Consider the following 11319-nt stretch of genomic DNA (forward strand, 5'->3'; position numbering starts at 1 on the left):
TTGCACTATTATTGAAGATGCAGTCTTATCAAAACTCTGGTGCATACTTCAATTTATTCCATTAACCAACTGCTTTTATGCTGATATCATGCTATATTCATTTATAGTTCCGTAATAACACTTGAAATCTGGGCTGGTGACACTTTCAGCAGTTCTTTTCAAGTCGTTTTCTTTCTCCCTGTCCCTGTCTCTGTCTTAGGTCCCTGTCTCTCTCCTCCATTCTCCTCTCTCTCTCTCTCTCTCTCTCTCTCTCTCTCTCTCTCTCTCTCTCTCTCTCTCTGTGTGTGTGTGTGTGTGCTTGTGTGTTTCCATATGAAGTTGGGCATTGAAATTTATGTGAAAATCTGTTGGAGTTTTGATGGGAACTGCATTAAATCTGTAGATTGCTTTTGGTAGAATAGCCATTTTCCTACCGATTCTTGAACACAGATGATCTTTCCATCTTGATATCTTCTGAATTTTTTCTTCAATACCTTAAAGTTTTTATTTTTTAATTTGTTTATTCAGTCTTTCACTTGCTTGATTAAAGCATATCTTTGACGTGTATTCTTAAAGTTACTATTATTGATTTCTTTCTCTGTCATTTGTATATAGGAAAGCTATTGATATTTGTCTATTACTTTTGTATCTTGCTACTTGGATAAAAGTTTCTGGTTGAGTCTTTAGGGTCTCTTTTGTATAAAATCATATCATGTGTAAATAAAGGTACTTTGACTTCTTTCTCAGTTGTGTTCATTTGATGGCCTTCAGTTGTGTTGTTGTTCTAGCTAAGACCTTAAGTACTATATTGAAGAGCTATGGAGAGAGTAGTAATCCTTGTCTTATTCCAGATTTGAGTAGAAATGCTTTGAGTTTCTCTCTGTTTATGCTGATGTTGACTGTGACTGTCTGTCAATTCTCTTTATTATGTTAGATTATCTCCCTTATAGTCCTTGTCTCTCCAAGACTTTTATCATAAAGGTATGTTAAATTTTGTCAAAGGTCTTTCCTGTATCTAATGAAATGATCATATGTTTTTTGTTCATTTAATCTGTTCAGATAATAGCATTTATCAAACATTCCCAGCATATCTGTGATCAAGCCTATTCAATCATGGCGGATAATTCACTTTGCAAGTATTTTATTTAGAATTTTTGCATCTATGTTCATAAGGGAAATTTGTCTGCAATTATTTTTCTTCATTGTGGTTTAGGTATCAGGTAATTGTGAACTCATAAAAAGCAGTGTTTCTTCAGTTCCCATTTTGTAGAATCATTTGAGGGGTATTAGCATGAACTCCTTTTTGAAGGTCTAGTAGAATTCTGTGTTGAATCATTCTGGTCCTAGTTGGAGACTTTCAGATACTGCTCCTATTTCACTGGAGGTTTTTGGTCTGTTTAATTATTTATTTCATCTTAATTTGATTTTAGTAGGTTATATGTATCAACAAAACTGGAAAAACTAAAAGAAATGGAGGAGTTTGAACAGATTAAATGACAAAAACCACATGATCATTTCATTAGATACAAAAAAGGTCTTTGGAACTAGTTTTTGTAGACCAGGTTGGTCTCGAACTCACAGAGATTAGCCTACCTCTGCCTCCCAAGTGCTGGGATTAAAGGCGTGCATCACCAGACAGCCTCCAAAGCCACAGAAAAACCCTGTTTCAAAAAACCAAACAAAAAAAAAAAGAAGTATGTTGGTATGGTTCCTGGATTTCCTCAGTATATGTTGTGCTATCTCTCTTTTAATCTCTATTAATTTGCATCTTCTGTCTCCATCTTTTGGTTAATTTGGCTAAGAGTTTGTCAATCTAATTTCATTGATTCAATGTACTGTTTTTTTCTTTATTTCTGCTTTATTGATTTCAGCCCTGAGTTTGATTTTTTTTCCATCTACTACTTTTGAACACTATTTCTTTCTGTTTTTCTGGAGCTTTCAGGTGTACCATTAAGTTACTAATATGGGATCTCTCTGGATATTGTATGTATGTATGCGTGTGTGTGTGTATGTATGTATCTATGTATGTATGCATGTATGTTTGTATGTATGTATCTATCTATGTATGTATGTATCTATGTATGTACATATGTGTTTTATGTGCACTTAGTTCTATGAGTTGCCTTTAGAACCACCTTCATTGTGTCCTATAGATTTGGGTATGATGTTCTTTTTTTTCTTTCAGTTCTTCAAAGGTCTTAACTTCCTTCTTGAGTTCACACAATCTCATTTGATAGTGAATTGTTCGTTTTGCATGAGTATAAATTTGTGTACTTTTTGCCTTTTCTATTGCTGATGACATCAAGTTTTTATCTATGATTGTCAGGTAGGATTCAGTCTGTGTTTTCAATTTTCTTATGTCTGTTGAGACTTGTGAAATTATAAACTAACCCCAATTAAATGGTTTCTTTTATAGAGTTTTGCCTTGGCAGCTGGGAAGTAGTGGTGCAGGTATTTAATCCTACCACTTAGGAGTCAGAGAAAGGTGGATCTTAATGAGTTGGAGGCCAGCCTGGTCTATAGGGTGAGTTCCAAGACAAACAGTACTACACAGAGAAACCTGTCTAAAAAAAAAAAAGAACAAAAAACAAAAAACAAAACAAACAAAATAGAGCTGCCTTAGTCATAGTGTCTCTTCAAAGCAATAGAATCCCTAAAATTTACTGGATCCACAGCAATAGGGTACCTAGGTGATGGAGGTTGGCTTAGAGGAACCCAATGCATACAAGCTTCGTCTGCATGTTCATGTTGGGGAACCCTTTGGGGGATTCCCAGACTAGGAAATATTCTTTGCTTCTTCCATATGGTGCATTTTACAACTGTGAGGAGTGGAATAATATCAGATCCACAGGTGTGTCCCTTCCCGGTGAGGTGCTGGGAGATAGAAGGTTGAGGGCTTTGCAGGAGACTATGGAATGTGAGAGGACAGTGTGATAGCCGTGTGATGGCGTGAGGTGCCCAGTGGCTCTCTTTCAGGTGCAACCACTAGCCTCCTGAATGACCCCCACTGTTTCTCACAACACATGACAATAACTATTCATTGTGAAGCCAAAGGGGATATACATGTGAGGATCAAGAACTTCATATTTGTCTGTAAAACTTTTATCAAGCTTCCTACTGTATTCTATAATTAAAACCAGGTCATTTCCCATTATGCCAGAGAAAAGCATACTCGGGACATTTTTGATATGCTTGCAGTGATTGTTGACAGCTGGAGTTCTGAGTTAAATGACATATTCACTCTAAAATATGGCATTATGCTTCTGACTTTCCTTTCCTTAGCTCGTATTTTCCAATGAGTTTATTACACTGTCTCTGGGATTAAGGTATACTGACACCAGGTGGCACTAGACACCCCATTGTTCGAACTACCAATTTCAGTCTTACAAATCCATCTTAAAACTTCAAAATGTTTCACTGATAGTAGGACTTTTTGAGATATTCATTCCTATCCCCCAGCCCACCACCCAGTTTAGACTACCAAATACAGAATATAGACTCAGAATCTGGCCCTTGTCTATGCTCCTGCCTCCTAGGTATATCCTCGTTTGTATATTTGCTTGTTTGGTGCATTGGTTTGAGCTGAGGTAGAGCTAAGATGTCAGCCAGGGCCCCTGTAAATGCTGCCTCTTAGGCTGGGAGTTCCTGATGGTGTTACACACACACACACACACACAAACACACACACACACACACACACACACTTTACGTTACTATTGTCTTTCTCAGTCCTGTATTTAAGATTCTCTGAGAATCTTTCCACGGTTAGAAGGGCTGCTCTCTTAGCACGACTTCCATCTGCATCTTGATCCTTCCTGTTGGAACTTCTGTTGCCTTTGTTCAAGGTCTTGATCTTCAGGCTCACTTATCACAGTGTCTAAGTATGTACTTCCTGTATTTTGAGGGACTGTGATGCTCCCAGTGAGCACAGACTCTGCCTCTGTTCTAGTTTGCTTTCTGTTGCTGTGATTAAAAAAATGACCAAAAGCAACTTGAGAGGAAAAGATTAATTTGGCTTACACTTCCATATCACTGTTCATCACCGAGTAAGTCGGGGCAGGACCTTTACATAGAGCAGGATCCCAGAGGCAGGAACTGATGCAGAGGCCATGGAGGAGTTCTACTCACTCACTAGTTTGTTCCTTGTGGCTTGCTCAACCTGCTTTCTTAAAACGCAGAACCACCAGCCCAGGGGCAGCCCCACCTATAATGGGTTAGGCCCTCTCCATCAGTCACCAATTAAGAAAATGCTGTATAGCTAGATTTCTTCAATTCAGTTTTCCTCCTTTCAAACTATTCTAGCTTGTGTCAAGTTGACATAAATTATCCAGCCTCCTTCCAGTTCACTCTAATGTTACTTGGACTTTGAGCACCTTTCTCTTTCAGTCTGACATCACAATTGGTGCAATGCTTTCATTTATGGATGTTTCTGTCCTGGCCTTTCTTGGTTGGCTTTAGGACTTCAAATTAGTCCTCTATTTTAGTAGCACCGCCGTGTGCCCTGGATGAACCAGCTGGCCTTCCACACTAGTACCTGTCAGCTTTCTTCACATGAAATCACATTGCTTCCCTCTTATTGTCTTTGAGCCTTTTCCTAGTTTTACTTCAAATCTTGTGGTGTTTTATACCTTTCCTTCATTCGTCTCCACTTAGGCCATAGGAAGAATCTTCCCTGTTGGTTCCCTGGGAGTCTAACATGGTGCCCTTGTCTCTACTCCTCTGGAAGGTGGAACTCTCCACGGCTTCACTCTTCCATTCTAAATTCCATTATTAACATATCTGGTTATCAAAGGCCTTGGCTAGAAAGTGCCATTGCCAAGCAAGATATTCCAGAGGCTTGACATTCTGGGTAAGACTGTTTATCCTTTACTCGACCTTCCCATCCCAAGGTTAAGAACAATTTCAATTTGATTTTATAATTTAAGCTTTAAATTTATTCTAAGCACAAACATTCTAGAACCTTATCATGTTTCTTCTCAGAAAATTACCTTTGGATGTAATTAAGAGGCCTTTGAACACAGATTTGAATGAGTGCCATCGTGGCACACAAAACACTAATTATTTTGTAGCATCTCTCTTGGATAGTTAGAGAACAGCTTGATTACTTCTTGGTAAGCAGGCAGCAATGTGGTGTAACTTCATTTATTTTCATTATTTGCAAGTGGGAAGCCCTGTGAATCTATAATAGCAGGGACTGCATAAGTAGCAACTTTCTCATTTCACTGTAGTGTTACTTGAGGCTCCAAGAAGGCGGAGGGTCTCGAGTCTCCCATGGGGCTTGAGTATATGGGATGGCAGGGACTCCTGGTTCAGTTCCCTGTAGGAGAATGTGGCCAGGAATGTTCCAGATACCTCCCCCAACTACAAAGTTTTCACAGATCTCTCTTTTGCTATGTGCTTGAGAAGAGCTTAGGACTTTATTCGCTTTCCTCCCACAGCTTTCAGATGAGCATCTACTGTGGGCCAGCTACTGTGGTAGGCATGACTGCCATGGACTGAACAAGAGACACAAAGTTCTTCAAAGAAATCCTAGCTAAAAATGGAAATGAGGTTATCCTTTGTGCTTATAAGCACAACGGGGAAAACAGGGTTATGCGACAGGTAAGAATGAAGGCAGTTGACTTTATATTATTTGAATTAAGCAAATAAGATTACCAGTGGGCACTGTCGGCATGAGGAGAGCTGGTGAGGACACCATCAAAGTCCCCATGGTGGAGAGGACAAGCCCCCAAGAGGAATTAGCTACAGCTGATGTTTGAAGAAAATAATGGGGAGTATGGTGTGGCAGGGCGTCAAATTCTTCTTGTAAGCAAACTGGCTAGTCACCACCTGAGTTCCTCTACCTATGAGTAAATGCAATGGGCTGGGGACTTCGAGAAGCTTTGGATCGATGCCTAGGTGGAAGCAGAGACAGTGAGAGGGTCTATCACACTGCCTTGTGGCTTGTGGTGACAGTCCTTTTTGGCACTCTGTATGTTGGGCCCTCGCCCATCCTGGCACAGGATGAGTGCTTGTCAAGCTAGTTTATCATTAATATTTCACTCACTGAAATATAAAACCACTTTGTGTGGAGCTTGCCTTCTGAATGACCTGGGCCTTCTGGTGTGCACACTTGAAGAAGTGTTTTTCTTTTATTATACTCGGTCATTTCTGAACCATCTGGAAGAACTTCCTATCTTGTGCAGAAATTGATACTTGTCCTAAAACAAAATAAAACAAAAACAGACATTACTTTGGAATGGATTAGAATTTCTGCAATGTGTTCTTCATAAATTACTTCAACTGATGGGATTGGACTGAGGCTAAGGTGCAGAAGGGTAACTAATTCTATAAGATGGATGAGATAGGTCCCAACTTAAAGAATATTGGACCTGTCCCTACTAGGCTGTTATAGGGCAGGGGCCAAGAAGAGAAATCATGCATCTTAGTTTATTTTCCATACAATTTGGGGTATGAGGAAAGAAAGAATTTTTGATATATTTTAACCATTTTGGTGTCGATACCCTTTGTTTTTTTCAATAATAGCATGAGCATCATTATCCCTTGTTAACTTGAGGTTAACACTGAAGTACCAACTGCAGCTTAGCATTTCTTTCTTAAGAACCACTTATTGGGGAGGAAGCTCTCTGTATTATCGCCTGTCTTATTGCCTTAGGTTCCTCTTGCTCCTTGCTAGGTGGAGTATGTGATGTTATCGGATATGTGTGTGAAGTATGTAGCAAAGTTTCTAAAACAGGGTCCAAGTTTCTCCCCTATGAGAAAAGGTCTGGATCTTTAACGGACAGGCAGCACTTTTCCTATTTTCCCAGTGTTTATCTGACAACTCAGGGCCAAGTCTGTGACCCACTTCTATTGACTGTACACAACTTTAGGATACTGCTTTTGTTTTTAAAAAATAATTTCAAACCTGGTTTCATTTTATCTTTCCTGTTTTTCTCATCCACTGAATGACATTTTATTTCACTGTGCGTGTCACTCTGTAAGCTGACTTAAATCCTTTCTGGAACAAGTTAGGGAATAAGTGACAGTGGTCATGGGTAGGGCTCTAGCCCCTCTGAATCTGCATAGTTTTGACTGTGAAAGACAGATACTATCTTTGCCCCATTGGTTCTCATGAGGCTACATAAGGTTTCTCTTGTAAATCCCAGAGTGACTGAAGAGGTCACTTACACTGGCCATGGTGCCAGCGAGGTCTTGTTCTCATGAAGACAGGCCTGTGCCTGTGGTTTCAGCCTGCCCTTTGGAAAAACATGGATTGCCAGCAGGATGCCAGCACTCTTCAAGATCAACAGCACCTGGGAATGGGTGTTCTCAGAGTTGGCATGCACGGGCTGGCGTCCATCGGGCCACAAACGGACTGGCTGGAACTTGCATGTGCTTTGAGTTCAGCGTTGTGACTCAGTGAAACCACATGGAGAGGCACAGATTCTTGTGAAATTAGCTGGCATTCTGGAGTGCCATGAGCATTGCAAAGAAGGCACACTGGCCCCCTGCTGCTCTAGGAGCATGGGAGGGCTCAAGGAAGAGCTTGGGGTTGGCTGTGTCTGACAGTTCTCCAGGACTCTATTCCCCAATCAAGTTGACAAATGTTAAATCCTTATGTTATATATACACAAGTGAAAGAACGTTGGGGCTTTTGTGTTCTGCAAAGATTCAGCTCTTTGCTTTTGGTTTACCTGAAATTCTAAGCCTGAGTCTTTTTCCTTCTGACTTGGCAAGTCAGTAGAGGATGCTGATCTGTTCCCACCATTTGAATATAGACAGGGCTCTAGTGTAGACGGGGACCAACTACTCACAATAGCAAAGTTTCTAAAACTTTTTTGAATACTTGTAATTGATTGCGGATTTCACATCATGCATCCCAATCCCACTTATCTCCTGAACCCTCACATCTGAGATCAGCATTATTTTCCAGGTAAATGGTTAATTATTCATGTCCAATAATTGGTTAACAATGAAGTAAAGTAGTTATATATTCTTAGAATGTAAAAAGGGGGCACACATTATTTTGTAGTCAAGATTGATTGATTGAACAGTTAGATAAGGTATTGTTGGAGGTGCTGGGCATGGACCAGTGAATGAGATAAACCGGTCCTCAGGCTCGCATCAAGCAGTGCTGGTTAGAGGGTAGGTAAGACAGCAGCCAGGAGGGCCCATAGGCAGGGTGTGGTTTCTGACAGAGTACATTCTGACTACTGTGAGAATCTATAGCCCCTAAGCGATGGCTTCCTGCAGGAGGTAGCTGATCTCTAAAGTTAAAAATCAAGAGCATTAGCTAGCAAATGGAAGAGTGTGATTGGGCACAGCACCGAGGGAAATACTGCATCAATTGTTGCATCCACTGTTGAGGGATTTCGTGGTCAAAGACAAGGAGGCTGGGAAGAGCCTGCTGTGGACCCCAGTGGAAGGATGGGAAGCGTGCCATCAGCTTCCGGGTTTTGAAAGCCAGAAGGCAAGGGCACAAATCCTTAGTTCTGTACCCCAGCATCCCTCAGGCATGATGGAGCACTCTGGTACCTGTCAGCATTTGGAAACAGGTTGTGTGAGATCATTGGCGAGTGTGCTTATCAGATAGTTGCTTTAAGTACGTGTTACATATTCTGTGTGATAGGTCAGCAGTGCAAATCGCATGGATGACGGCTACTCACAGAGGTGAGTGGGTTCAGGGGAAGGCTAGACATAGACATTTGCATTTCTGATGAGTTCCTGGTATAGGGGGTAACAGGGGCAGTCTGCCCAGTTTCACATGAGATGTCTGAGGCTTAATTCTCTGAGAGTTTCAGCTTTTGACTGGGGAAGAATGGGTTTCCTTTATCCCTCTGCAATTAAATTAATTCCTGAGTAAAAGATTTGAAGCTAAACTTTGCCACTGAAAGTGGCAGTTAAAGTCCAGGTCCACTAGTAAACCCCTTTATGTTACTTTATGTTCATAATTAATTGATCTATTGATTGATTGATTATTCAAAATGCTTTACTGCTTCTACTATCACAAGGTCATGACCAGGGGAAGTGTTAGATGTGCTGAGCTACATAATGGTGATACAAGAATCAGAACTCAGAGCCAAAGTTCTCTTTTTAGTAAGCTGCTTCCCACAGTGGAGCCAGTACAAGGACAACCTGGTAACTGCCCAGGTCCTGTGAGGGAAAAGGAGGAATTCTAGATACAAATGGGCTTTGTAGCTGTTTCCCAGCTGTCCTGATAGACACAGGAAACCCAGGCCTGTGCACCCAGAGCAGCCTACAGGATGTGCCTGGAACAGCCACCCACTTCCTCTCTATAGGTGTCAAACTTTTAGAGTCTGGTCAATGAGCACAGCGAGTGGAGAAATAAATCCTTTGCAAGGAAACTGGGAAATCTGGTATCGATAGCAGAGCCATTCCTTTTAACATGAAAGGGCTGTTTTGGATGACCTTGACTGACTTACCTAGCTTTGGAGTTTGAAGACAAGGGGGAGCTGGCTGCCACGCTGCATCCCTAGCAAATAGCCATGTGTACAGGAAGGTAGGGTGTGCTCCGGAGGCTCCGAGCACATGGGCAAGAAGACCTTGCAAAAACCCTGAATGCTTTTCCATATGAAAAGGAAACCAGAAAATCAGAGGCTTCATTTTGTCTTTGAGATCAAAGCTATGGAGAGAAGACATTGAGCAGATACTGACCCAAAGCGTTGTGGCCACCGGGAGGATTTATTGACCTTAATGGCAAACATGGACTGCAGGAATGCTTGGGTTTGTGTTTACTTCAGGAGCTGCGGGGAGAGGGTCTGGATCAGGTGTTGACTGATAATGGAAGGAATACTGTCATTCTAGATAATGGGCCCCTGCCTTCAGAACTGGAGTGATGGTGAATGAATATTCTTTACAGTGTTAATAATGGTGATAATGTAGCTGTGAGCACGGTTTTGAGTGCTATATGCCAGGCAGAGGCCAAAGGCTTTATCTGAATGCATGTTCTGCTTTGTTGGACTAAGGAAACTGAACCCAAAGAAGCTAACATTGTTGTCAAGGTCACCAGGCAAGAATCGGGTTGATCCAGGGTTTGAGATACATTTCATTGTTGTGGAGCCCGTGCCTCTGACCATTGTCATAGCTCCTCCCAAAGACCTACTTCTGACCCCACACTTTCCTGAATTCACCTAAAATACTGGGCTTTTGCCAGTGTTTGTAATACCATAATTCACACTTATTGTTAAGTATTTTTCGTGTGTGTGATCGAGATTGACCCGAGGGCCTGCCGTCTGTTACGCAAGTGTTCTACCATTGAGGCCTATTCCTGGCCAAGGAAGAATTTTTTTTTTAAATGTTTCCTTTCAACCAATTTTTCTGCTCAAACTGTGGAAGAAATGTGCCACGGTTTGTCTTGGTCAGATGTTGAATAATTCCATCCTTTTAAAGAAAAATATGCAATGCATATTTCAAAATGGTGGCCTTTCCTTGTTTATAAAGGTTTCTTGGTTTCACGTCACTGGTTCTATAGGCGGTGTACATTATGGTCTGGCCTCACTATGGCAGGCTTAGTTCATAGTTCTTTGTGTCTTCAAACTCTTTAGAGACAGCTTATTCTTTTATTATTTTTTCTCCTTTTGGGCATTTCTAAAGAAAGAAATTGCATTTCCTATTTCACATTGTAATTAAAATGCCCCCTCTCTAGTGTGATATTAGTAACCTGGCAATCCTTAGCATGTCTCCATCCATAGGAGTCTGTGTGCCTCTGTGTGGGTTACAGGGCCCGTGTCTGTCCTTTCTGACCGTCTCTCTTCTACCCCTCAGGACACTTTGTGAGCTCTGTGAGGTGCCAGCACCGTGCTCTGCATTAGTGGTGGCTGTAGTGACATGATTCATGTTTTTATGAAGCTAGGAGTCCAGTGAATGAGGACAATGAGTCAAAATGAGTCCCCAGGAATAGACCTGAGTCCCTACAATGGAGTAGGTGTTCCACAGGCAGGCTGGTGTGTAAGACATGTAGAGCAGAGCCAACAGATCTGAGTGTGCAGGAGCCATCAGATCTGAGTGTGCAGTGCCCTACACCACTGAAGAAATGCTAGCTGAGTACAGATCAAATATTAATTGCAAAGGAGGAAATCAATGTAAGGGGCAGGAGGAGAGGGGCCTAGTAGGGTCTGTTACTCTGTTCGTGCACATCTGAAATGGTGGCTCAGCCTGAGCCACCTGAATGCCTGTCCCTGCATGCTGACATTCCCGCACCACACACTTTCAGTTTATCGGTGCCCCCTGCAGACTCTTTTTCTGCCTCTGATTATTCATAGCATGGACTAAATAATATTTCCTCCAAAGATAAATCTCTCTTCTGGAGCTTTAAGGAGCATTATCTCTTTGCTTGCA

At 41.5% G+C, this 11319-nt stretch overlaps 1 protein-coding gene across 2 annotated transcripts in view; it reads left to right on the forward strand.

The window, feature by feature from the left end:
- Window positions 1-11319, forward strand: part of Bmper (BMP binding endothelial regulator) — a 251492-nt gene that overhangs the window by 184640 nt on the left and 55533 nt on the right. The window lies entirely within an intron of this gene.

The sequence above is a fragment of the Mesocricetus auratus genome, unplaced genomic scaffold, assembly GCF_017639785.1.
Source record: "Mesocricetus auratus isolate SY011 unplaced genomic scaffold, BCM_Maur_2.0 Super-Scaffold_100022, whole genome shotgun sequence".
Taxonomy (NCBI): Eukaryota; Metazoa; Chordata; class Mammalia; order Rodentia; family Cricetidae; genus Mesocricetus; species Mesocricetus auratus.